This window comes from Ambystoma mexicanum, chromosome 2p, assembly GCF_040938575.1.
Source record: "Ambystoma mexicanum isolate Mex_15411 chromosome 2p, UKY_AmexF1_1, whole genome shotgun sequence".
Classification (NCBI taxonomy): Eukaryota; Metazoa; Chordata; class Amphibia; order Caudata; family Ambystomatidae; genus Ambystoma; species Ambystoma mexicanum.
This window is the reverse complement of record NC_090923.1, coordinates 447,734,719-447,760,440: the sequence shown is the minus strand read 5'-3', so window position 1 is coordinate 447,760,440 and position 25,722 is coordinate 447,734,719. Positions and strand designations below refer to the sequence as shown.

Genomic DNA, 25,722 nt, shown 5'->3' with positions numbered 1-25,722 from the left:
GCATGGTCGCCAACTCTGCTCCTCCAATCCAATCCTCCAATCCAATCCCTTCCCTATTAACTTGCTAGAACCGCATGGGTACGTTTTTAGGTCTGTGGCCCCATCCCTGTGGAACTCCCTACCTCATCACTTAAGAAATGAGCCCTCCTACACAGCATTCAAGAAACTATTGAAAACTTGGTTATTAAATCAGTACGATAACACCATAACCATGAACTGTCTGATATGCCTTTGACTTATCATTAATTATATGCCTCTCTCGTATGTTTACTATACTGTACAAATGCTGTGATACCTGTGGCTCTTGGCGTTACAGAAATGTTCAAATAAAATAAATAATGGAGGGGGGAATTCCCACGGTGGTAGTACAGCAAGTGATACGCAGAGGCGAGCCGCTGGAGCAGCTACTTCCTGGAGGGGCAGTCTACATCGAACCATGGAGCCAGCAGTGATGAGCAGGATAGAAAACCTGCTAGCTGGAGGCTGGAAGCTGGACGCTGGGTGCATTAACTCCGCAAGATGCTCTGGGCAAGGCGAAACATTGGACAGAAAGACTAACATCTTCCCGGGTGGCGTGATCACTAACCAGCAATGGTGGGCCTGGTGTCCAGCAAAGAATGCTCAGAAGAAAGCGGAACCCGAGCTCTCACCTGCAATTCATGCCAAAAGAAGCCTAACGAGGAAAGAGACGCTGCAAACCTCTTGAGGCGAGTGAATCACAGAATTGCGGGATTCCAGCTACACAGAAACCGACGCAGGTATGCAACTCAGAATAAATGTAATGGGCACACAACCCTATTTTATCGGAGAGCAAACAATACGAATGTCGTACTGAAAGTCTGGAATAGCCGCCAATACTACAGTCTGTCATATGAACGTAACGGGCATGCAGCCCCTCTAATACATAGTGAAAAGGGATACAAGCAATATAAAATGAGGCTCCAAATAGTCAACAAATTGCGCCAACCTAAAAGAGATAGGGGGGTACACAGCCATCCCTAAATAAGAGTGGGAAAAGATATAGGAACTGTATATTAAAGTCCCCGCTAAGAGTGGCAAGGAACCACCGGCCGAGGTCTCTGTTGTAACCAAGTTAAAGGAAGCAAAATACTCTACAATACGCACAGCATAGTGCATAAATCACAGTGAGCAAGGCAGGGGGGAAAAACTGTATTTACAAGTCGTCCTAGAGGGACTGGAACAATAAAAGTTGAATACCTTAAGCAAAATGTACACTGGTTTATTTGGCTGTGGAAAAAGCCCAGAATTCCTGGGTAGTGCTAGACTGGGGGGGGGGGGGGACTTTGAGTCCTTGATTTACGAAGACGCAGCTACCAGGTAGCTGCTCAGTTAGCACACTTGTCCATCTGGATCAGAGCTACTGATTCCCCCCCTCTCCTCACCTCGCGAGCAGGTCTGCCTAGCCCTCACCTTGGGCTCCCTGCCCTACACTTCTCTGCGGGCTCGGTGCCCAGGGCTCCTGTTCCCCACAAAAATGACTATAAAATTGTGGAACTGGGTGCTGAAGCAGGTGGGTATCTGGGAGGTTGGGGGGGGTATGGGTCTCCGCACATCAATCTGCTACAACCCGGACTTCTCGCCTGGTCACAGGCCTGAAAACTTCAAACCGTGGACACAAGATGGCCTACAATATATCTTGCAGCTCTTTGACCAAGGGGAGCCTCTGTCCTTCTTGGAGTGCAGAGGAAAATGTGAGCTGTCGGAGGTTGAGAGGTTCAGATAAGCCCAGCTTAGGCACTAGGTGGTCCATCCTTTGACCCGGCAGGGGGCATGTCCGGAGTTGGGACCCATTGAGCGCACTTTGCTGGAGGGGGAACGGAATGTGAACCTATCCAGGCTCTACAAGTTGCTGCACCACAATATGTTGTTGTTGCAACCCCAGTAGATGTTGCAGTGGGAGAGGGAACTGGGCCATGCCATGAGCGACCAGACCTGTATAGAAATCTGGTCCGTAACCATTCCTCCTCGACTTGCGAAACCAACAGGGAATGTACCTTTTAAATTGACATATAGGTGGTACTAAACACCACGCCCCCCCTCGTCCCCCCAACCCCCTGCGAAACTAAAGAGGATTCAGAGTGGATGGACACAAAGTAAGAATTGGGGGTAGCCCCATATCTTACAAGCCAATGCCCATGGAAAGACGGGAGGAGTCCTTATAGCCGTGAGGGAATTACCAAGACTACAAATGGGTACGACGGAGGTGGATAGAGGAGGCAGATATATATTTGTGCTCATATACAGTGGGGGAGAGCGCGCTACACGATAGCCACATTGTGTGTGCCTAACACAAGGCTGGATGGATTCCAGTGGGCGGCTCTGGCAACGTAAGAAAACTTTGCGGTGGGCTCAATAATACTAACTAGGGATTTCAACATCGCATGGGACCCGTTATCAGATAGAATTGCGAAAGTAGACAGTGTACAGAGGGACCAAACACAGCAACTAAAAGCGTGCATGACCTGACTAGCCTTGGTGGACTCCTGGAAGGAGACTCAAAAAGGGTCCTGGGGGTTTACGTTCTAGTCGCACATTCATAGATCCTTTTCAAGAATCGATTATCCAGCACGATATTGGGGCCAGTACAGGGAATGGAGTTTGGGCCTAGACATTTTTCAGATCATGGCCCTCTAATGGTACGTATACAACAAGAGAAGGGCGGATCTGGGCTACGGCATTGGAAATTCCCAGCTCAACTGCTCAAAGACCCAGTGATTCGGGATTAAATACATAATAAAATAAAGGAGTTATTTTGATATAAATAATTCCCTGGGAATGCAGGAAAGGATAGTATGGGAATCCCTTAAGGCGATTATGAGGGGGGAGTTATATCAAGGAAAGCTCAGCAGGAAAAGCAACTGGCGTCATTCCAAGGTGAGTTATAAACACACTTGAAGGGGGTGATGACTTGAATGGAGATTAATGGGGGGGGGCAGTCATCAGAAGGTATAGTTCTATTAAGGCACAACTAGATCTGCTACAGACTAAGCAGGCTGAAAAATTGCTACTAAATATGAGGCAGCGGTATGATATAAAGGCCATATGCTGGTGTGGCAGGTAACTAAGAAAGAAGCTGCCGTGCTAATCCTCCATATGCAAACAGGACTGGGCACCGTTAGATCCTCCTCTGAGGATATAGTGCAACCTTCACAAATTTTTATTTCACACTCCTCCACCGACTTCCCCCAGCAAGGAATCCCAGAAGGCTTATCTTGAGCTCTGCCAGCTTGCCACAATTGATCAAGGGGAAAGGGAAAGCTCGGAAGGGGGAAATTACCTCAAAAGATGTGCATGTGGCTATTCAGTCTCTGCCAATAAACAAAGCTCTGGGCCCGAATGGTTACCTGGCGATGTTCTATAAAATATTTAGAGATATACTGACCCCGGTGTTGGCTTAACTTTTTAAGCCATAGGACGAATTACCCAGACCATGTAGGAGGCAAAAGTAGTGATATTCCCCAAAATCCAATAAGGATCGAACGCTATGTGGGCCGTACATGCCCATCATCCTTATTAACCTAGACATGAAAATATTCCAAAGATATAAGCGACAAGGCTAGAAACGTTAATTCGGAAACTAGTCCAACCCGACTCATTGGGTTTCGTCCGGGGTGGCAGACATTTGACAACGCACGTTGGGCATGCCACTTGCACAACGGGAATCCCAGGGGCGGTGCTGGCCTTCGACGCAGAAAAAGCGTTTGATGGGGTGGAGTGGTCCTTTTTATTCTGGACTATGGAGACCCTTGGGTTTGGGCTTAGATTTTTAAGACTGGTAAAAGCTATCATTTGCCTGTGCTACGTCTGGCCATTACTGGCCACATTTCTCAGGGCATTGAGTTGTCACAGAGCACCAAGTAGGGATGCCTGTTGTCCCTGGTACTATAGGCAATACACTTGGAGCCGTTATTGGCTCAGATCTGTGCCAGTGGGGATATCGGTGGCATCCCATTTGGGGAGAGGAGCATAAAGTGTTGGCTTTTGCCGATGCCCTGCTCCTCGCAATAACCGACCGGAATTGATTCAATCCGGCGTTAACCACAGCACTCGGGGGAATTCGGCTCTGTAGCCGAATCAACACCTATAAATCTGACCGGGGGGGAGGGGGTGTTTCTGCGCTGATGGCAGAGACATTGAATTCAGGTCCATATACAAGGGCAGATGAAGGCCTCCTATCTAGGAGTGCGAATAACAAACTCCCTGGAAACCATGCATCGGGCTAATTACCCTCCGCTTCTAGATGGTGATAAAACATTGGCTGGAAGAACGTGGACACCTATCCATATCATGGACCAGCAGGGTAAATGGTGTTATTTTCAAGCCTGTTGATGGTTCCTCAAATTCTTTAAGGCCCTTCATAAGATAGGGGGGGGTCCTTTTATTTGGAAGGGTAAGAGACCACGGGTGGCCTGGACAACGTTAATTGTACCTGTCGGCAACGGAGATGGGGGGGGGGGCTTTTAAAAAAAAAAAAAAGTACTATCGGGCGGCCCAGATGCGGGTGGTTCATGGGGATTCAAGATAAGGTTTCGAAGCGAATAGGCAGGGCAGTAGTTATGAGTAGGCCCCTCAAGGGAGTTCTGTGGTGCCCGAAGGCTGATGGACCTCCCAGCATGTATAGGAGCAAAAATACGGCTCTGGGAGGCGATGTATGGGACGGGTTGGTGCGGCGTTCGGGTATTTTGCATTCCCATCTCCATTCATGTCCTGTTTTACAATCCTCAATTTAGGCCGAGGGAAGAACATAGAGCATTTAAATGCTGCAAAATGGTGGGCTGTCAGAAGATGGGAGATATGGCAGAGAGCCAACAGGTTAGGGCTTTCCAACAATGTAAACAACTCCTTGATCTGGGGGAGGAGGAAAGGCTCGGGTATGTACAGCTGAGACATTGGCTATTGGCACCAGGGAACAAACATTTAGCGAGCAGGGAACTTACTCCCTTTTGAAAAATACTTGGTTACCAACTCAGGAGACCGCCATATGGTAACACTCTATAGACTATTTTCTGACTCTGTGCCCCGTTCGCCCAACACTAATACCCCCCCCCCGCCCCCCCTCCCGCAATGGGGTTACATGACAGTGGAAGAACTCTCTGGGCAACCAAGTTTGGGCAGTGGTCGAAGTGTATGAAAAGTAGTAGTGGAACTATGTTCCTTATTGGCATGCACCACTCCATCACCACGCCCCCTCCAACGCACAATACAAACCCCAAAACACATGTGCCTGCGGTTGAGGGGAACGTTCAGTGCAGGGCACTGAAAGTGCAGGTTTCAACTTCTTTCTACACTTTTATTTTGAAACAAAACCATTCCGAAACTGTTTTTTTTAAATAAAAGTATAGGAACAGTAAAACTTAAAAGAAGTAGAGGAGCACCGCTCCCGCCCACTTCGACCACTGAGTTTGGGCAACTGGAAAAACTCTGAGCAACCGGATGTTTGCAGTGGATTGGGACTTGGTATTGGACTTCCTCTGCAAAGACTAGTGAGTGAACTGGGAATAAGTTATCTTGCAACCTATTGGCGAACTGGGTATGTAGTGGTGTATCCAATTTCTTTTAAGCAAGTTTTTTTTGGGGTGCTGCGAAGGGATGACTAAGTTACTAAGGCTGCAGAGTGTGTCAGGAGCTGAAAAATAGTCTTTGGTTATAGTCATACAACCGGCGCACCTAATGTAATAATTAGAATTGAAAGATTTTGTCAAACAAATGTTTTTATTTTCACTATGTCAGAGTGGATTCAAATGATCCTTCACGATAGATTCAGGTGTTTCCTCAACACGTGTTTCCCCAAGCACATTGGTTCATCAGGAGGGTGTTCTTTTCATAACACAATTAAAATATTATATTGTCGAATGTATTGATAGTTATACATAGTGCAATTCTCTGTTGAGAAAAAATAAGAAGTATCGAATGAACACAAAATGATCAGTATATATATTAAATGAACATAAAATTGTATGAGGATAAGAATCATTAGAAGTTCATTGCCAAAAAACATGTGCTAACTTTCTGTAAAAAAGAGAACTAGGCATTGAGTGAACTGTTGTCTGCAGAGAAACCTAGTATTAGATCTACTGTAGAGATAGCCGTGGCGTAGTGTCTGTGAAGTATACTATATAGCTAAATGAGAGCTGCTGAGTGGAGGACGGTCAATTTGCTATTTGGGCACGGGGGAGAGGTAATGGGAGAAGTTTGCTGTTGTTCCATGTTTGTATCATAGGAAAATTCAATAAAACTTGCATTTTAAAAAATAAATGATGCATGCTTGAATTAGTATTGGTCATATTTATCAAATCGTGGTCATTAATAAGCTCCCAAAATGCAATTTGGTTTTATGCAGCGCAGCAAGGTTTGGCCCCAGGCCTTCATGCAGTGCCTTGTAGAAGGGCTGTTCTGCTTCCAGACTTGAGGCTCTCATGTTTGACATAACAAAAAGCGTTTATTTTGTGCAGACTCGTACATATTCCTTACATCGTACATGAAGCCGGACTTTGTCATGCAATGACAACAACCAGATTATCTTGTTTCGTTAAGTCTGTTGCGAAAGCCATTTTGTTCACCCAGTTGAATCTTTAGGTTTTATTCATATTATCATATAGTTCACAACAGCACAGTATCTTTACAGAAAGAGTTCTGGATAAACCGTTTCAACCATGCAACGTTGATTGTGGCAAACCATCCCCCACCACTCAGACTTATGTCTTTTTCCATGTGGTTCCTGGCTGTTTTATGCTTCATTAGTGCAGGGAATTAAAGCAGACTCCCAATTCCTCATCCTTTAATCTACATTGGTTCTCTCACATCTTAATCTCGCTTCTTTGCTAAAATATTTCCTTATAAAGGGAAACCCTTCTGCTTCGTTATTTTGTGGGTATTTTCATCTTGCATGTTTGTTTTTTCATAACAAATCATATGCTGCATTCACACACTCTTTACTCGATGGAATTGCTGCCGGTTTCTATGCTCTGCCCACCCCCACTCTGGCTATTAATTGATGTACCATGTGACTCAGGGATGCATTCTTCCTCCTCATTCAGTCCAAATAGAATCAGGAGAGTATCCAGCCTGCATGGGTGGTCCTCCAAGCCATATGTCCACGATAAGACGGTTCCAAGTCATTCCATTGCCTGTTAATTTTTCTGCTGAGATTTTAGCGGTCTATTTTTTTTCCCACAAAAACTCATCCATTTATTCATTGCCCCCTTCCACACTTCCCTTCCCAGCTATTTACAACCTACCCCCCCCGCCCCTGATTTTTTTAATTGAGTTTTTGCGGCAAAAAATCGGTGTTAAAAAAAAAAACTCGGCGGAAAATAAAAACTGCTGATGAATGAACGTTGTATGGATAAAACTTCCTGTCATATATTCGCACTCGCGGGCAGGCCCAGCACATGTGCCAATATTGGAGCACATCTGTGAAGTTTCAGCAGAGGATATTGTCACTGGTACAAGAGCTTCACTGCATGACGTTTTTACTGTGGGCCATTTGGGATGTTGATCTGCAAAGTCTGTTCCATAAATCATTGTCGATTTTCCTTCTCGATATCCGTTACCCATTGGTAGTGCTCAGTTCATTATAGGGTTTTGCCTATAACCTGGTCTTGTATATCCGACCTCTGCTTCCAACCCCTTGTCGAATACTCTCTCAAAGGGGTTCAACTCACTCTTTACATTTATTTCTGTATCCCCTTTTAATTTGTTAGGATCCTTTTGAGCTCCTCCTGCTGTTGGTCCAATGACTTAAACTACAATATTTCCCTCATTTGCCGTGCTCTTTCTAGGCCTACTTCCTACAATGTCTGAAATCTCTCTGGCTCCATCAGATTATCTCTGGAGCGCTGGCCCCTGTAAGTGATTTCAACCCAGCACTCCACCTAAGTCAATGCCTAGCGTGTGATGCCCAGCTGGAACCCTTACTTATATATCTTTGTCTAAAGTTCTTTTATTTCTGAATGATGTACCCTTATATCACACCCCTCTTCGAACCCCCCCCCTCTCACTGAACCAAGATGCAGATGTTTTGCAAAGTTAAAAGATTTATTTGACAGATTTAAACAAGATATATATCACACTTTTATGAATTTGAACAATATATAGATATCACACTATTACTATTTATACAATGAACAGCATTGGGTGATATTACAATCTCTTTAATCAATAGGAGTATGGATGAGAAGAATAATGTATTATAGAATAAAACTTTTGTGTGTTCAATAAAATGCAATGTAATCACTCTTTGCCCCCGATAATGCTCAATCCCCCATAATATGCAATATAGAGATGGAAGGAGGGAAAACAGGTTTTAGGAATAAACGCTCTACAAATGCAGTTTCAATCCCAGTTCCCCCCAGCAAGCTTAGAGAAAAACAGGAACGATTTTAAAACTGGTCAAATGATTTTGAATGTGATTTTAAATGAATAGGGAAAACACTGAAAAATGATTTTAAATCACTAAATGGGATTCGAAACTAGTGGGAGACGTTTTGGATAGCTTCAGGTAAACATTAGCAATGATGGTTGAATGACTGGCAGATAGGAGACTGAATTCAGAGGTTGAGTGCAAGAAATGGCTATTTTACATGTGATGAAATTGAGCCAAATGCAGATTCGCGGAAAACTTTTTAGCACACGAGAAACGCGATTACAGAAAAACAAGGAATGCGGGGTTGGGTTCGTTTTAAAGCTGAGGATGTTAGCTTCAACTTGACATTTAAATATCGTTTCTAGCATGTACGGTTCATAAGTTATGAAGGTTTTAGTAGAGGTCGATTTTCCTCAAGAGTCAAGATTTTCAAATGAAAGATGCGCTGTTGAATATTACAAAGATTTTTTACACTAGGGAGTCTATGAAGCCATAAGCTACACGACAGCACAGCCTCCGATCCAGTGATGCCCCGGATGGTTTATATCTGCCGAGACTCTTGCCTACCTTCAGCAAATATATTGACGCAAAGATTATTTTATCACTACAATTAACAAAGGACTATATGGATGAGGGAAAGATTCAGAACAGACAAAGGAGATTCTACAATGCAGTTATGGATATGCTAGAATGGTTTGGGATTGGATTACTTAAAGCGAAGAGATTGGCTATGGACAATTCTATGCTAGATACATTTATGGTTTGGAATAGCCCTGTCAAAGGTTTTGGACTAGAATTCTGCTAGCCCACCAGACAGGACTCAGGCACCCGGTTCTGCACGCAGCACGGCACTGGGTCTCTGCACGGCCTCCAAACTGGATCTGACGGGTTGGTTCTGGAGTTTACAGCTATCTGGTTTTAGCTCTGCTCTACTGGTTTGGATCTCTGGGTTCTGGCAAGAGTTCTTGGCAAGAAGCAGAAAACAGCACAGCCAGGCTGTTCAATTTTGATGTGCCCCTTGGAAGTCTGGGGTTAAAATCAGGTTGCAAGATTTTAAAGGCCAAGCTGAGAAAGGTTCAGCTTTGGAATTAGGCCTTCTGCTTTCAGAGTTCTGGAGTCTGGATCTGGATTCTCCTGCAGAGCGCTTCGCCAGTAAATCAGTTGATGGGTGAATGTGTGTGTCTAGGTCCTAAACAGTCCCTACTTATCTTTTTCCCAAAGGGGTGGGTAGGCTGATTATACTAAGCCCAACCTCTAGGAATCCGATTGGTCAGAGAATTTCCTCTCCCCTGATTTGAGAAGCAACCAGATGGTCATGCGTCATGATGACGCTATGTTTATGGTCCAGGAAAAAACCTCCCATTTGTTCCTACACAGAAAATCTATTTTTCATAGAAAGCATATCTACAATATCACCAACTTGCTAATAATACATATTCACATCACATATTAAATAGAGCACGTATCCATCCGAGTCACATCTTCGAGAGTTTCTGTTCAAAATTGACAGTTTTTCACGCTTTTGGTTGGTTACCCAGTGTCAGATCTGTACACATTTTTCCACATGCATGCGCATGGCATCTGGACATAATCCTGTAAACTTTCATATTCCTAGCATGATCACAATTGCTACAATATCAACATTTTAGTGGTCCGGTCTCTGAATATCGCACAGATTCCAGAGTAGTTTCAAACTGCAGAAATTAAATTTTAACACTATTTACAGATTTTTACCAATTTTGTACAGTTTTCTGAGTCTTTTTCAAAATATACTTTTCTGTGCTTTCAGAATAAACCAGTTTGGCTGGGCCAGAGCAGTCCCAGGCTGTCTTTCTGCCAGCAAACACTTCTGTCGACACCTGAATTTGCATTTCCTTTCAGTTCAAGAAGCCGATTGTCTCTTTCCCAGAGCAGCAGAGCAAATCTCTCCCCCCCCCCCCCATTAACATCCAACTGAGAATTCCTGCCCTTTTGGTGGGAAGGAGAAGGGTGGTGTTTCTCAGTGGGGGAAGTCTCTTTGAAGTTTAACTGAATCAGGTTACCTTACAGTAAATTGTGACATTGTTCTTTGTGGAAATTAAAGTTACAAATTTAAAAACAGGCAAACATATCTTCAATTCCAGTATTTTTCAACATAGACATTAAATAGTGGCAACCTATATTGCTTTTGGTGACAAGTCTCTTCTTTTCTACAATTTGATTTTAAGACACAAGTTTTAAACTGACAGTATAAGTAATGACAGCTAGGAGGCAGGCGAGCGGCGGTACTGCGCCCATATCTGACATATTTTTCCCAAGCAAGCACCCTTTTGAATTGGGATATTTTTGTGATGAAAGATACTTCTCCTGACATTGTGCTTGTGGGGATTCTTTAAATAAAGTCATGTTTAACACCCAACAAGGATGTTGGATCTTTTCTGATGTTTGGGAATCATGATTTTGCACTTTTCAACAGCCAATGAAAAACTGATTTTAAAACACTTCTGGGTTTTCCTTTGGAATGTAGCACTGCCTTTTCAAGTAGTTTCATTTCACTCTGCGGGCAGCCCAATGATAGGTTTTGGCAGTGTGGTCTCCTGTTGTTTTACCACTGATATAGGCAAAATGGATTGGCAGCCTATTTTTCAGCTTTCCCTGCGCACTTCTCAGCGATTTCTAGCGCACATAAGGCTTTTTGGCGGCCATTCTGTTGCTCTGATGAAAGCAGCGCACAGTGATGTTGCAGCGCAGAGCACTTGGGTCAGAACATCCCACAAGCCCCCACTTGCGATTTGGCATTGATCGTCCATCAATGGGAAGTCGCAAGACTGGGATGGCCAGTCTCTTTTCTTTTGGTTCCAAAAATGGCAAAGTTCATCATCTTTTTCTCCATCAGGGGTGGATCGACCGGTTCTCCTCGCCCAGACCTGATGTGAGTATTGAGCGATACTCTGGGCCCCTTGGATCTTTCCTCCTGGTCCCTGGGTTGTCCTCCCTGGTTTTAGTCTCCATGGTTTCCAATTAACTAGGATGACAAAGCAAAAACATATTTGTAGACATTTACCCTCCACTATTAATGTAGTGGGGCGGAAACATACAGTTTGACAAATCAGGACATAGTTTTCTATTGTAATTTATGGACTTTATATGGAATATTTTATAGTTGGAATTCTAGGGAGCTGGAGTGACCCCCTCTGGGGTTCCAGAAGACTCCTCCAGTTGCTGCAGAGTGTGCCTAGGATGGCAACACTTTAGTTTGTTAATATGGACCCACTTATCTTCCCCCTCTGCCAAACTGCCTTTGGGGATGCAGATTTTGTAGGCGACCGGTGAGATTTTGTCTACAATTTCAAAAGGTCCCCTCCAGCGAGGCAAAAATGTGCGCTGTTTGGCCTGGTTCCTTTGGAAATTGTATAAGTAGACCCGGTCTCCTACATTGTATTCTTTTCTGGTAGTCTTTAAGTCATAGTGGGTCTTCATGCTGTCTGCAGATCTCTCTAGATTTCGCTGGGCATAGGCAAAAGCATGTTGAAGGTGTTTTCTTAGATGTTCAACATACTCATGAGTTGTGGATGCATTGATCAATGTCTGCTCTTGGGTTCTGTAGAGCAGATGCTGGGGAAGCACCATCATGCGTCCAGTCATCCGCTCAAACGGTGACATTTTAGTTGCAGATGAAGGGGTAGATCTGATGGCCATCAGGACAAGAGGTAATCTAATATCTCAACTTGGCCCAGAATCTGCCACAAACTTTTTTAATATGCTCACAATTGTTTTGTTGTATCTCTCCACTGCACCACTAGAGGCTGGCTGGTAAGCAATGTGTAGCTTCCTTTTGACCCCAAGTATCTCCCACATCTTTGTCATTACTTCGCTGGGAAGTGGCTACCTCGGTCTGACTCGATCTTTTGGGGTAGTCCAAAACGCAAAAAGATGTGGTTGATAATCAGGGCAGCTGCTGTTTCTGCCTTGCAATTTGGGGCCGGGAGACATTCTACCCACTTAGTAAACCAGCATGTCACGGTCAACATGTACTTATTTCCCCTAGAGGAGCGAATCACGGGCCTGATATAGTCGACTTGCAAATCTGACCATGGCAGTGTCATCCCTCTCTTTTGGAGAGGCGCACGGGGTGTGAGGGATGTTGGCTGAAATTGGGCACACACAAGACACCTCTTCAAGTATTGGTCGAGGTCATGCCCCATGTGTGGCCAGTATGCAACCTCTCGATTTCAAGTGTTGTATGAAACCCCCTATGAACGGCTGTGGCTGCATCATGGGCGTGACTTAACATCAGGCTTCGGTATGAGGTAGGGACCACCCACTGATCATGGCCAGCTAGGGATCTCCTTACCAACAAACCGTCTTGGAATCGGAACATTTTTGGACATTTCATCAACACTCTTAGGTCCTCTTTCCCAATGTAATCGGTATCCGTCAGGGAAAGTTCTCAGGGTCCTCAATGTGTTGATAGAACTTATCACCAATTATTGGAACCCCTTTTTGAGCCGTAATCAAATCAGCATCTGGGGTCTCCTTACTCCATTGTGCAGTTGAGAGTTCATTGTGAGCATTTTTCTGGGACCTTGGGATAGCAGTGACTTGGATTTCCCCCTACAGGGACTCGATCTCAATTAGATCCCCTTGGATGGCTCCGGTTTTGGCCAGCTGATCAGCTAGGTCATTTCCAGTTATGTCTGGTCCCACCACTTTGGAATCACCCTTTATCTTTTTCCAGTAGATGGTCATCCCATTCGAGGTGACCAGATCATCAATATTTTGAATTAATTTCCCATATTTCAAGGGTTTATTAGCACATAACATGCCTCTGGTTTTCCAGTTAACCAGGTGCTCCACGAACCCGTTCCGTACATAATCAGAATCTGTTATTATGACCAGTTTGTGGAGTTGATGTTGGACAGCAGTGAGGATAGCTTGATGCACAGCCATCAACTGCCATTTAACTACTTCGGGGACCAATCTTTTACCCAGCGCAGGGTTCTGGGGGTCTCATTCACCCATGCATTCCCTACGCCGGCCACAAGTTCTTTTTCCCTGTTGTCAACATGGTCGGAGCATCCATCCACATAGACAGTGGGAATTCCCTCACACTTGTCTTCAAAGACTGTGTGTGGGGAATTAAGGTATGCCTCCATGTTGTCCTTGATTTTTAGACTCTCGTCCTCGAGACAGTTTTCTCTGGCGCAATCATGCAAGTCAGCCAGACCTTGCGCGAGGGGACTCTTCTTGTTTTGGCCATATCTGACCTCCATAGGAAAGCCTTGCATTGACAGAATCCAGGAAGTAATTTTGGAATTACTCACATTTCCAGCCTGGATTCTGTCACTTTGTAGATATTGCAGGTGTGGAGTCTCCACTATGATGTGTTCCCCCTGGATAAACGGGCGGTAATTCTTCAATGCCCACACCGTTGCCAGGAGTGCCTTCTCACAATCGTTGAATTTTTCCTCCACAGAGGATAAAGTTTTACTCGCGTAGGAGATTACTTTATTGACCTTGTCATGCTTTTGGTATAATACTGCAGTCGAGCATGTATTTGAGAACTCTGCCTCCAAGAAGAACTCCTTGTTTTTGACAGAGTAAGCTAGGCAAGGCGCTTGTGAGAGGCTTCTTTTGAGTTGTCTTACTGCCTCTGCTTGTTCTTGACCCCCCCCTTTCAAAAGATGAATCATGGGTCTTGTGATCTCTGCGCAGTTCTCAATGAACTTTCTACTGTAATTAGTCAGCCCAAGGAGGCTCCTTAGTTCCCGCAGAGTTGTGTGGTCTTTCAATTTCAGGAGTGCTTCCACTTTCTCTTCCTGGCGACAGAGACCCTGAGGAGTAATCTCGCGCCCCAAGAAATGTACACGGGTTCTACACCACTGTGCCTTTTGAAAGGAAAGTGTTGCTCCGGCAGCCCTCAACTGGGTCAGAACATAACGGATCTCCGCTATGTGTTCCTCCACCGTCGAGCTTTTGATGAGAACATCATCTACATAAGCCAGGTTACCCCTTTCACCCAGATGGGGCATGGCCTTATGTAGAAAAATGTTGAATTCATTGACGGAGTTGATGTATCCGAAGGGAGTCCGGGTCCATGTGTACTTCTACCCCCCCCGAAGGTAAAGGCCAGCTTGTATTGGTCCTCCCTATTGACAGGTACCGTCCAGTACCCATTGGTCAGGTCTATTGCAGTGAATACCTGTGACCCCTGGATCTGGGCCAGCCCGTGGTCAATGCAGGGAAGAGGCAATCTGGAAGTATGGACCTGTTTGTTGAGCTCCCTTAGGTCGGCGCAGAGTCTCCACTGGCCGTTTGGTTTCAAAATCCCCAGCACCGGATTATTGAAGGTTCTGCGGACTCGACGAATTATCCCATGGGACTCAAGGTTCTTAATTATTTCAGTAAGGGACTCCATTGATGCGAGAGGCAAGCGATATTGCTTCACAAACACTGGAGTCATGCCAGGATCCGTGGGAGTTATTGTGTGGATGTCGGCGCGACCACAGTCCTGAGTCCACCGCAAAGAGATCTTGTAAATCCAAGAAAACTTGTTTAAGTTTTTGCCTTTGCTCCAGAGTCTCACAGGCATCAACTAGGTTGACTCTATCTTCAACCATCTGCATGAAGCCTGGAAAGACTTACAATTTCGCTATCTCAGCGGCCTCCTGCAGCTGGGTGGAGACGTCCCTGGTCAGAGTGCTGATTTGGACTGGTGGCTCCAGGTGGGGAAGGCAGTCCTCACGGACCTGGAACATCACCTCATCCCTCTTGAACTCACAAGTCACATCTTCCTTCACATAAGGGCAGGAAGTGTACACCAGGAAGTCCCCCACCCACTCATGCCTGGGTAAGGATCCTGTCTGGTGTTGTGTTGTCATCACTATCAAAACAGTCCTTGGGGATTGGTCCTAACAGTTCATTTCCTAAATCTATGGAAAAATGCCAGTCATCAACCGCCATTCAAATAATGGTGCATGCGGCTAGAGTCGCCGTTATCCACCTCTATTGGAATGGTGTCAGGTTCTACATTGACTAGTGGTGTTGGGTTTACCCTAAACCCTTGCTGTTGGAGAGAAGCATTCAGATGAATGTAGGCATCGGGGTTTTTCAATTTCTGTCCTCTTTACTTTCACTTCCAGGGAGAATTGTCGGGTCCTTTCTGGGATGGTGACTTCCTCTCCAACCTGAATTTCAACTGCATAAGGCAGCAGTTGAGCTGACATAAATTCTTTCTCTGGGTCATCAAAGCCCATGGGATTGTCCGCTAATCGGGACCACGCTTTGAAGTTTATTAGGTCCAAACTAATGGCAAAGCGATTGAGAATGTCACTGCCTAAGTAAAAGGCGGCAATGACGTCTCGCACGACCCAACAATTATGGACTATGCTCTTTTTGCCGATGGAGATTTTGAGCATACATTTGCTTGGCAGGAGATGTTTGGAATTGGGTGTTTCAGATCCATTTCCCATTTGTCTGTCAGCTTGAATGTGGGAATGGCTGGGTCTTTTGGGAGTTTGCAGAACGTGGCCTTGCTGATGAAGCTCTTACCGTTGTTAACACACTCGGGCGAGAACAGAGTCCTTCCCTTCATTTAATTGAACAGGGATGAACTGCTCTCCAATTTGCTGAATATCAGCCAGGCTTTGAGCTGATTTCTCATCTTTCTGGACTATAGGAGTGGGAATGTCTGATATTGAATTGGTAAAGAATTTCAGAGTGTTTCCTTCCAGTGTGGAATGCCACCTTAGACTGGAAGGAAGGTTGATTTTCAGAAATAGAGAGGACCCTCCCATCATTAGTTTATTGTCCTACTGCTATTACTGTTACGTCTGGGATTTGGTTGTTCTGTAAGTGGAATTGTACTTGGTCAGATTTTTGTTCAACCATGTGGCAGGTGCCATTTAAATTAACTTCGTTGACACTCTTTCAACTTTATCGGTCGGCTAGTCTGGGTCCAGAGGACCTTGTTTACACAATCTATTAGGGGTGACAACCTTTGCAGGAGGTCATTCCCTAGTAAACAAGGGGTGCCCTCTGGAGTTACAACCATGACCGGGTGCTTCACCTTGTGTCGCCCAATTTTAATGTCCAAATCTGCAGTCCCTTCGACAGGAATTTCCTTCCTGTCAAAGTTCTGAAGTTGTCCAGGAAGAAGGGTGAGAGGAATTTGGTAATTCCCCCCCCCCCCCCCCCCCCTTCCCGAATTCAGTTCATCAAAGGCTTTTCTGGACAGAAGGGTAGCTTGGGATCCAGTGTCCACCAGTGCCAAAATTGTACCCTGTCCCTGTATTTGGACCGGGGCATAGAATCTTCCCTCCTTCTCCGCAAGGGGGCACAGATAATGTACATTTTTGGACAACTGGTGGGTTAGCTTTCTAGTTTTGGACACTGATAGAAGAGATTTGGGCAGAATTCTGTGGGGAGTCTAGGGAATCTGAAAAGAAAAGGTGGCAACTAGATATGGGAGAAGTTTTGGGTTCCCCTAGTTCCGGTTCTGGGCCGCCCCCCTGTAAGTGACTTCAATCCAGCAATCCAACTAAGTCAATGCTTACGATGGGATGCCCAATGGAAGCCCTTTTTTTATATATTTTTATGTCAAAGTTCTTGAAATCTGGATGATGAACCCTTATATAACGCCCCTCTCTTTGAATCCCCCCTGACCTCACTGAGCCAAGAAGTAGGTTTGTTTTGCAAATTAAATGATTTATTTGAAGAATTAAACAACATATATATCACACTTTATCAACCAAAGAATATCTGAATAGCACACTTATGAATATGGACGGTAATCAACAATGGGTAAAATTACAAAATTGACACGCTCTTTAATCAGGAGTATGAATATGGAGGATACTGTAGCAGAGAATACTTTATGTAATTCAAGGAAATGCAATAATGGGATAGAATGCAACACAGAAATAAACTTGATATGATTTCAATCAAAAGATATGGTCACTTTTTCCCCGGTGACTAGGCACTAGCCCTCTGACCCCCCCCCCCCCCCCATATGCAATATGAAGAGATGGAAATGAGGGCACACAGGTTTCAGGAATACAATCAAGAATGCAGTTCAATCCCAGTTTCCCCAGCAAGCTTAGAGAAAACGGGTATGATTTTAAATCGAGCAAAAACGCTTTAGAAAGTGATTGCAATGGATGGGAAAATCTGCTAAATTGATTTTAATTTACTAAAAGAGATTCAGGATGAGTGATGGTTACATTGGTTCAGGTCAACACTAGCAATGATTCATGAACGATTATCAAATTGGAAACGTAATTCAGCAGTTGCAAACAAGAAACAGCTATTTATACAAGTGGTGAAATGGAGCTAAATTGCAATTCGCAGCAATTTTTCTGCGTGCGTGAATCGCGATTATGGAAAAACTATAATGAATTGGAATGTCGTTTTGGGTTTGTTGGAAAGCTTAGGATCTTAGCTTTAAAATGACAGTTAAAGTTATGGATGTTTTTGTGGGGGTAGATTTTCAGAAATAAAGTCAAGATTTCAAATGACAGATTGCGCTTTACAGATTCAAAATCAACAGGATGGACCTTTAAACTAAGATTGGTTATGGACAGTTCTAGACTAGCTACTCACTCCTAGGCTTTGGAATGGAATGCGCTTCGTCAAAGATCTGGTCAAGGGTTTGGCTTCACTCTCGCCACAGGACAGGTCTCAGGCCTTTTGGGTTCTGCTGTCATGATGCATACCCCCGGGCATCCAGACCACGTCCATCAGCCCCAGGAGCAGGCATCATGTTGCCTTGAGAAAACCCAGCAACCCCTGCTAGGGGCTGTCTTGGTTCATAGGCGCCAGCCTCATATGGGACATCAGTCCTGGCGCCATAGGCGCCAGGCTCATAGGTGCACACTTCCCTGATGCAGACCATGCTGCAAGAAGATCCAAGCCCATGTGAGGCCTGGAAGGGACTGCTTTACCTTGGGGACTATTTTGTTACTCGGGTGTGGTTTTGGAGGAATACCTACCTGGGACTAATTTGGAGGCTATTTAAACCACGCCCAAAGAGCAGCACACGCTTCGCGTTATTCTGCATCCAGCAGCGTAACGTTCACCGTGCCAGCAGCAGCATCCAGCCTTCTGCCACGCACGCCTTGAACCTGGAGCACCTAGAAAGAAGGAAAGAAGCAAAGGTTAGAACAAAAGTATTACCTGATTTCTTAAATGATCCCGGATTCATCGCATCTTCAAACCAGAGGAAAGACTTTGTTTTAAACGCGTCGCAGCTTCGCGCCATACGCACCGTTCCACGCAGCATCTCTTCGATCGGCGCTGTCTTCATCTTTGCATCGCCGAATCCCGGCACCTAAGCGGGGACAAGAAACAACAAGGTGAGCAGAGAGAACAGACAGACAATCTCTTTAGCCGCCATATGTTTACCTGATTTTGCCTCCGGAGGTATTATTCATCAGCACGCCACATCTTCTTATGCCGCACCTGTAAGAAAAGGAGAAAGCAGCAAGTTTAACCCTTGGCATTATTTACCGGACAGTGTTTGGTAACACAGACTTTTACCGGAGCGCTTTCAGCTGTCAATCTTCTTATTGGGTCAAAGCTGCAAGATAAAAAGAGAGGAATTGGACAGGAGTGAATTCCAGACATTTTGAACTCTTACGAACTATATACTTACGGCTCTTCGCCAGGACCTTTTGGAGTCAGGATTCGTCTACAACTCTTCCAATATCTTCACGCCAGTGAAGTAACTGGTCATCAACGCACCCCTGCGTACTTCGCAGGATGGAGGGCTCATCCTTCAAGAATATAAGGTGAGATTGCTGAGAGGGCACTTCAGATGTGATTAGTGGGGAGGACAGTGGGGGTGCCATCACTCCCCACACTGCAAGTTGTAGGCTACCTTGCGAGCCTCCTGAGGATTTCTATGCACAGAAAAGTGCTTCAACATGGCCACTCTATTTGTGGACCATCTAGAATGATTTTGACCCTCTGTCCGGCACCGCAAAGAAGCTGGAGTATTCTGTTGAGAAGGTCCATTTCACATATTGAATACAGCTTTGGCTGTTCTTCAAATGGAAAGTTTCCATCATCTGCTCAAAGAGCTCTAAGTGCTCCCAAACAGAATATTTAGCGTTCTTATGATAAGGCGTGATGACGCTCCTTATTGCTTTGATCTGTTTTGAGGGGTCCTTAAGCAAGGCCCTTTTCGCCTTATTGGCCTTCTTGGTTCGGGTAACCCTGGTTCACTCCTCCTCTGACTCGGAGGCACTGCTCCCAGAGGTGCTCGTCTGGTCGTCTAGGTTTTCCCGGATTCTGCAAGCCTGGGAATGGCTGGCAGAATGCGGGGACCTAGTCTCCTGTGTCCTGGGGCGCTCAGAGGAGTCTTGTGATTCCTCCTTGCTCCCAGGATTTGATGGGTACCCCCTCCCCATTGCCCTAGCTGGGCAGAGGTTTTCAGGATTCCCTTAGTGGGCCTACTCTCATGGAGTTCCCTACTACATTTCACAGTACTTGGGTACCAATACCCAGACGCCTGCCCATCCATTCCTGGGAGGTGCTGTTCTATGAGCCCCATATTTCTGATTGGATTGAAATCTGCCATCCCGTGGCCCTTGGCTCATGTGCGCCAGTGGACATGGGGGTGGGGGGGTGTTAGAGTCCAGGGATTGGAAGAGGTGAAGGTCTCTGGTACTAGGGTTCCTGAGGTTATGCTCAGGTGTTTCCCTTTCCCAACAAACCTCATCTCTATCAGCCCCTGCTCCCTGTTGCCATGCAAGGACCTGAGCTTTCTGTCCCTCAATCAAGGCCTTACTAATCTCCATCAATCTCTCTTGCATGGCTACCTGTCTGTGGAGCCTGTCATTATTCTCACAGAGCCTATTTTTGTCTCTGCGCTTCCTGGGTTGTTTTGAGTACTGGGCCAGTCTTTGCTGCAGGAGGGTTACCTCCTGAGTCCTGTCCATACTGGCCTGGTCCTTCCTTGCTAGAGCCTCTTCCACCCTCCTTGTGTGCTCTAACAATCTTTCATGCTCTTTTTGGAGGTCACCCAGTTCCTGATGGACCAGGTGATTTTCTTCTACTTTCTCTTTTAAGTGACAGACTTCCTGGCCTAAGGTGTCCCCTTCCTGAGTAAGAGCCTGCCTCTGTACCGCCAGGTCGTCCCTCTGTCTTTGAAGTGCACCAGCTTTCTGGCGCTCTTCATCAAATTCTGCCTGTGTGTCCAGGTCTTTCAGGATTAATTTATTGCTCTCCTCTTTCTCTGTCTAGTTGGCTTTGCAGGGTGGCTACCTGCTCTGTGCATGCCCTGTTAAAGTGTATTTGTTGCTCAAGCTTTTTCTGGCTCTGCAGTAGAGAGTCCAATCTTTCTTGGTGCTCCTTCTGCAAGGCCAGAATTCTGGTATCCTGTTCTGCCTTTTCCTGCTGCAGGATGCACATGTCCCCTTTTTTTTTTATAACTATGTACTGCCTACTCCAGATCAGTTTGGGCCTTTCCTAATGCCTGCAGTTGCTTACTTGCCAGATCTTGGCCTTCAGCATATTTATCCTGTATGGCTCCAATATATAGATATAGATATGCCGCTATTTTGGCAATCTTGTTTTGCTCCTCCTTTGCCTTAGGGGCCATATATAGTTCACTCAGGGCCATATGTAATGGACCCTGATCTTGCCATATATCTTACCCTGTTGCAGTGATCTGTTCTGTGATTGCCTGCAACCACACATTCTGATCCTGCTCTGTCCATTCACCTCTCACAAATAACTTATGCAAAAGATGTTCTCTAGCAATATTGATCTCTACCAATGTCATCATTCTGGAAATACTAATTTCCTTCCTGACTTACAGAAGTTTTATTTTATTTTTGAAAAACAGACCATTTCCTTAGAGCGTTCCCTTTTGAGGGGTGCTTTTCACAGTGTAACACAGCGTGGTAGCCCAACAGGATTTATGTACCCTGTCAGTTAGCACACTGTATCAGACTGTCACAAGTGGTATATCTAATCCAGAAATCCCGCTACGAGCCCCCAATCTGTAAGTGATTTCAACCCAGCACTCCACCGAAGTCCATGCCTAGCGTGTGATGCCAAGCTGGAATCCTTAATTATATATCTTTGTCTAAACTTCTTTTATTTCTGAATGATGTACCCATATCACGCCCCTCTCTTTTAATCCCCCCCCCCGGTCTCACTGAACCAAGAAGTAGGTGTTTTGCAAAGTTAAAAGATTTATTTGATGGATTTAAACAAGATATATATCACACTTTTTTTTTAATGAATTTGAACAATATTTAGATATCACACTATTAATATTTATACAATGATCAGCGTTGGGTGATATTACAATCTCTTCAATAGGAGTATGGATGAGAAGAATAATGTAGCATGAATAAAACTGTGTCGGTTCAATGAAATGCAATGATAGGAATTTAATGCAGCACAGAAATAATACTTGAGTGTGTTCAATCAAATGCAATGTAATCACTCTTTCCCCCTGATACTACTCAACCCCCCCTAATATGCAATATACAGATGGAAGGAGAGAAAACGGGTTTCAAACGCTCTACAAATGCAGTTTCAATCCCAGTTCCCCCCAGCAAGCTTAGAGAAAAACAGGAATGATTTTAAAACAGGTCAAATGCTTTTGAATGTGATTTTAAATGAATAGGGAAACACTGAAAAATGACTTTAAATCACTAAATGGGATTCAAAACTAGTGGAAGCTGCTTTGGATAGCTTCAGGTAAACGCTAGCAATGATGGTTGAATGACTGGCAGATAGGAGACTGAATTCAGAGGTTGAGTGCAAGAAATGGCTATTTTACATGTGATGAAATTGAGCCAAATGCAGATTTGCGGCAAACTTTTCAGCGCACGAGAAACGCGATTACAGAAAAACTACAAGGAATACGTTGGGTTTGTTTGAAAGCTGAGGATGTTGGCTTCGATTTGACATTTAAATATCGTTTCTAGCATGTACAGTTCAAAGGTTATGAAGGTGAGGTCGATTTTCCTCAAGAGTCAAGATTTTCAAATGAAAGATGCGCTTTTGAATATTACAAAGATTTTTTTACACTAGTCAGTCTATGAAGCCACAAGCTACACGACAGCACAGCCACCGATCCAGTGACGCCCCCGGATGGTTTCTATCTGCCGAGACGCTTGCCTTTCTTCAGCAAATCAGCGCAAAGATGATTTTATCACTACAATTAACAAAGGACTATATGGATGAGGGCAAGATTCAGAACAGACTACAATGCAGTTATGGATATGCTAGAATGGTTTGGGATTGGATTACTCAAAGCTAAGAGATTGGCTATGGGCGATTCTATGCTAGATACTCACAACTATGGTTTGGAATAGGCCCGTCAAAGATATGATCAAAGGTTTTGGACTGAAATTCTGCTAGCCCACCAGACAGGACTCAGGCACCCGGTTCTGCACGCAGCACAGCACTGGGTCTCTGCACGGCCTCCAAACTGGATCTGGCGGGTTGGTTCTGGAGTTTACAGCTATCTGGTTGCTGCTCTGCTCTACTGGTTTGGATCTCTGGGTTCTAGCAAGAGTTCTTGGCAAGAAGCAGAAAACCGCACAGCAAGGCTGTTCAATTTTGGTGTGCCCCTTGGAAGTCTGGGGTTAAAATCAGGTTGCAAGATTTTAAAGGCCAAGCTGAGAAAGATTCAGCTTTGGAATTAGGCCTTCTGCTTTCAGAGTTCTGGAGTCTGGATCTGGATTCTCCTGCCGAGCGCTTTGCCAGTAAATTAGTTGGGGGTGGGGGTTGTGTCTGTCTGTCTGTCCTAAACAGTCCCTATTTATCTTTTTCCCCAAAGGGGTAGGAAGGCTGATTATACTAAGCCCAACCTCTAGGAATCCGATTGGTCAGAGAATTTCCTCTCCCCTGATTTGAGAAGCAACCAGAGTATCATGTGTCATGATGACGCTGTGTTTATGGTCCAGGAAAAAACCTCCCATTTGTTCCTACACAAAAAATCTATTTTTCATAGAAAGCATATCTACAATATCAACAACTTGCTAATACATATTTAGAGCACTTATCCATCCGAGTCCTAGCTTCTTGAGAGTTTCTGTTCAAAATTGACAGTTTTTCGCACTTTTGGTTGGTTACCCGTGTCAGATCTGTACACATTTTTCCACATACATGCGCATGACATCTGGGCATAATCCTGTAAACTTTCATATTCCTAGCATGATCACAATTGCTACAATATCAACATTTTAGTGGTCCGGTCTCTGAATATCGCAGATTCCAGAGTAGTTTCAAACTGTGAGCAGAAATTTAATTTAAACACTATATTTATAGATTTTTACCAATTTTGTTTGGTTTTCTGAGTCTTTTTCACAATCTACTTTTCTGTGCTTTCAGAATAAAATAAACTGTCTGTCTCCATCCCCAAGGTTTGGCTGGGCCAGAGCAGTCCCAGGCTGTCTTCCTGCCAGCAGACCATTCTGTCGACACCCGAATTTGCATTTCCTTTCAGTTCAAGAAGCCTATTGTCTCTTTCCCAGAGCAGCAGAGCAAAACTCGTCCGCCCTCCATTAACATCCAACTGAGAATTCCTGCCCTTTTGGTGGGAAGGAGAAGGGTGGTGTGTTTCTCAGTGTGGGAAGCCTCTTTGAAGTTTAGCTGAATCAGGTTACCTTACAGTAAATTGTGACATTGTTCTTTGTTGAAATTAAAGTTACAAATTTAAAAACAGGCAAACATATCTTCAATTCCAGTCTTTTTCAACATGGAAATTAAATAGTGGCAACCTATATTGCTTTTGGTGGCAAGTCTCTTCTTTTCTACAATTTGATTTTAAGACACAAGTTTTAAACTGACAGCATAAGTAATGACAGCTAGGACGCAGGCGAGCGGCGGTACTGCGCCCATATCTGACATATTTTCCCAAGCAAGCACCCTTTTGAATGGGGATATTTTTGTGATGAAAGATACTTCTAACATTGTGCTTGTGGGGATTCTTTAAATAAAGTGATTAACACCCAACAAGGATGTTGGATCTTTTCTGATGTTTGGGAACCATGATTCTGCACTTTTCAACAGCCAATGAAAAACGGTTTTTAAAGCACTTCTGGGTTTTCCTTTGGAATGTAGCACTGCCTTTTCAAGTAGTTTCATTTCACTCTGCGGGCAGCCCAATGATAGGTTTTGGCAGTGTGGTCTCCTGTTTTACCACTGACATAGGCAAAATGGACTGGCAGCCTATTTTTCAGGTTTCCCTGCGCACTTCTCAGCGATTTCTAGCGCACATAAGGCTTTTCGGCGGCCATTCTGTTTTGATGAAAGCAGCGCCCAGTGATGTTGAAGGGCAGAGCCCGTGGGTCAGAACTTCCCACACCCTCCCCCCTTTTTGCAATCTATGGGAGATGGCCATGTCGTGAGCCATCTTGTATCTTTTTCCTCTATATTTTGTTTAATACTTTTACTCCCAGGGATTTTCTTTGTGGGGGGGGCATTGCCATTCCCCAGATCTACCGAGAACATGATTGTATTCTCAAGCATGAAGCATTGTTTATCTGTTTGGGGATTCTAATGTTTTACCATTCCATGTAACTGTGATGCTTTATTCATACTCTGGATATATGTAAAGCTGCCCGCCCTCAGAGCTTTTGCCACCTACAACTTTTTTTTATAGCAGTTTTTACTTTTTGGAGTGTTATCCCTCACTCTAGTATGTTCAGGTCTGTCAGGGAGAGCTTTGGTAATTCTACCTGTTTGAGATGGTACGTCATCTTGTCTTAATTTTTATCCTCGTCCTTTCAGTACAGGAGATAATATTGCAGAAAACATCAAGCAATGTCTATCGGATGCTCCAACTGATACAGCACTGTCCATGGACAATGTTATCTTCCCATTTTCTGAGCATTCAATATGTTTGCCAGTGTTGGTCCTGCCTTGTCTCCCTTCTCGTAATATAACTGCTTTACTTGTTTCAATTGCCACAAGTTTATGCCTAATATAACTTCCCTTAAGGCGGCCCTCTTTGAATTTCAGCCACAAGGTCTATAGCATGTCTGTCCTTTGCTTTCATTTGGGCTGCAAGCTTTTGGATCTCTTCCATCGATTTTCTTTTTTTTAAATTTTTTAATTTTTTTAATTATTTTTATTTATTTTATTTTTTCTTATGAGCCCTAGCCCTCATTTCTGGAGCCTTCTGCTAAAAGCCATACTCTTATCGTAGCTTTTCCTACTTCTCAAACCATGTCCCCTTTTGTCTCTCACTGTCTTTTGTGATCAAGAACAATTGCTTCATATCTACCATAAGGAAGTCCCTAAAAGGCTTATCCCTCAGTAAGGTATTATTATTCCTCAATTTTGTCTTCATATCAAGTGTTGCCATATCATGGTCCAACCAACCACCAATA

The 25,722-nt window shown here is 44.5% G+C and overlaps 1 protein-coding gene across 6 annotated transcripts in view; it reads left to right on the top strand.

The window, feature by feature from the left end:
- Window positions 1-25,722, top strand: part of UBA3 (ubiquitin like modifier activating enzyme 3) — a 1,318,404-nt gene that overhangs the window by 54,160 nt on the left and 1,238,522 nt on the right. The gene's annotated exons all lie outside the window — the stretch shown is intronic.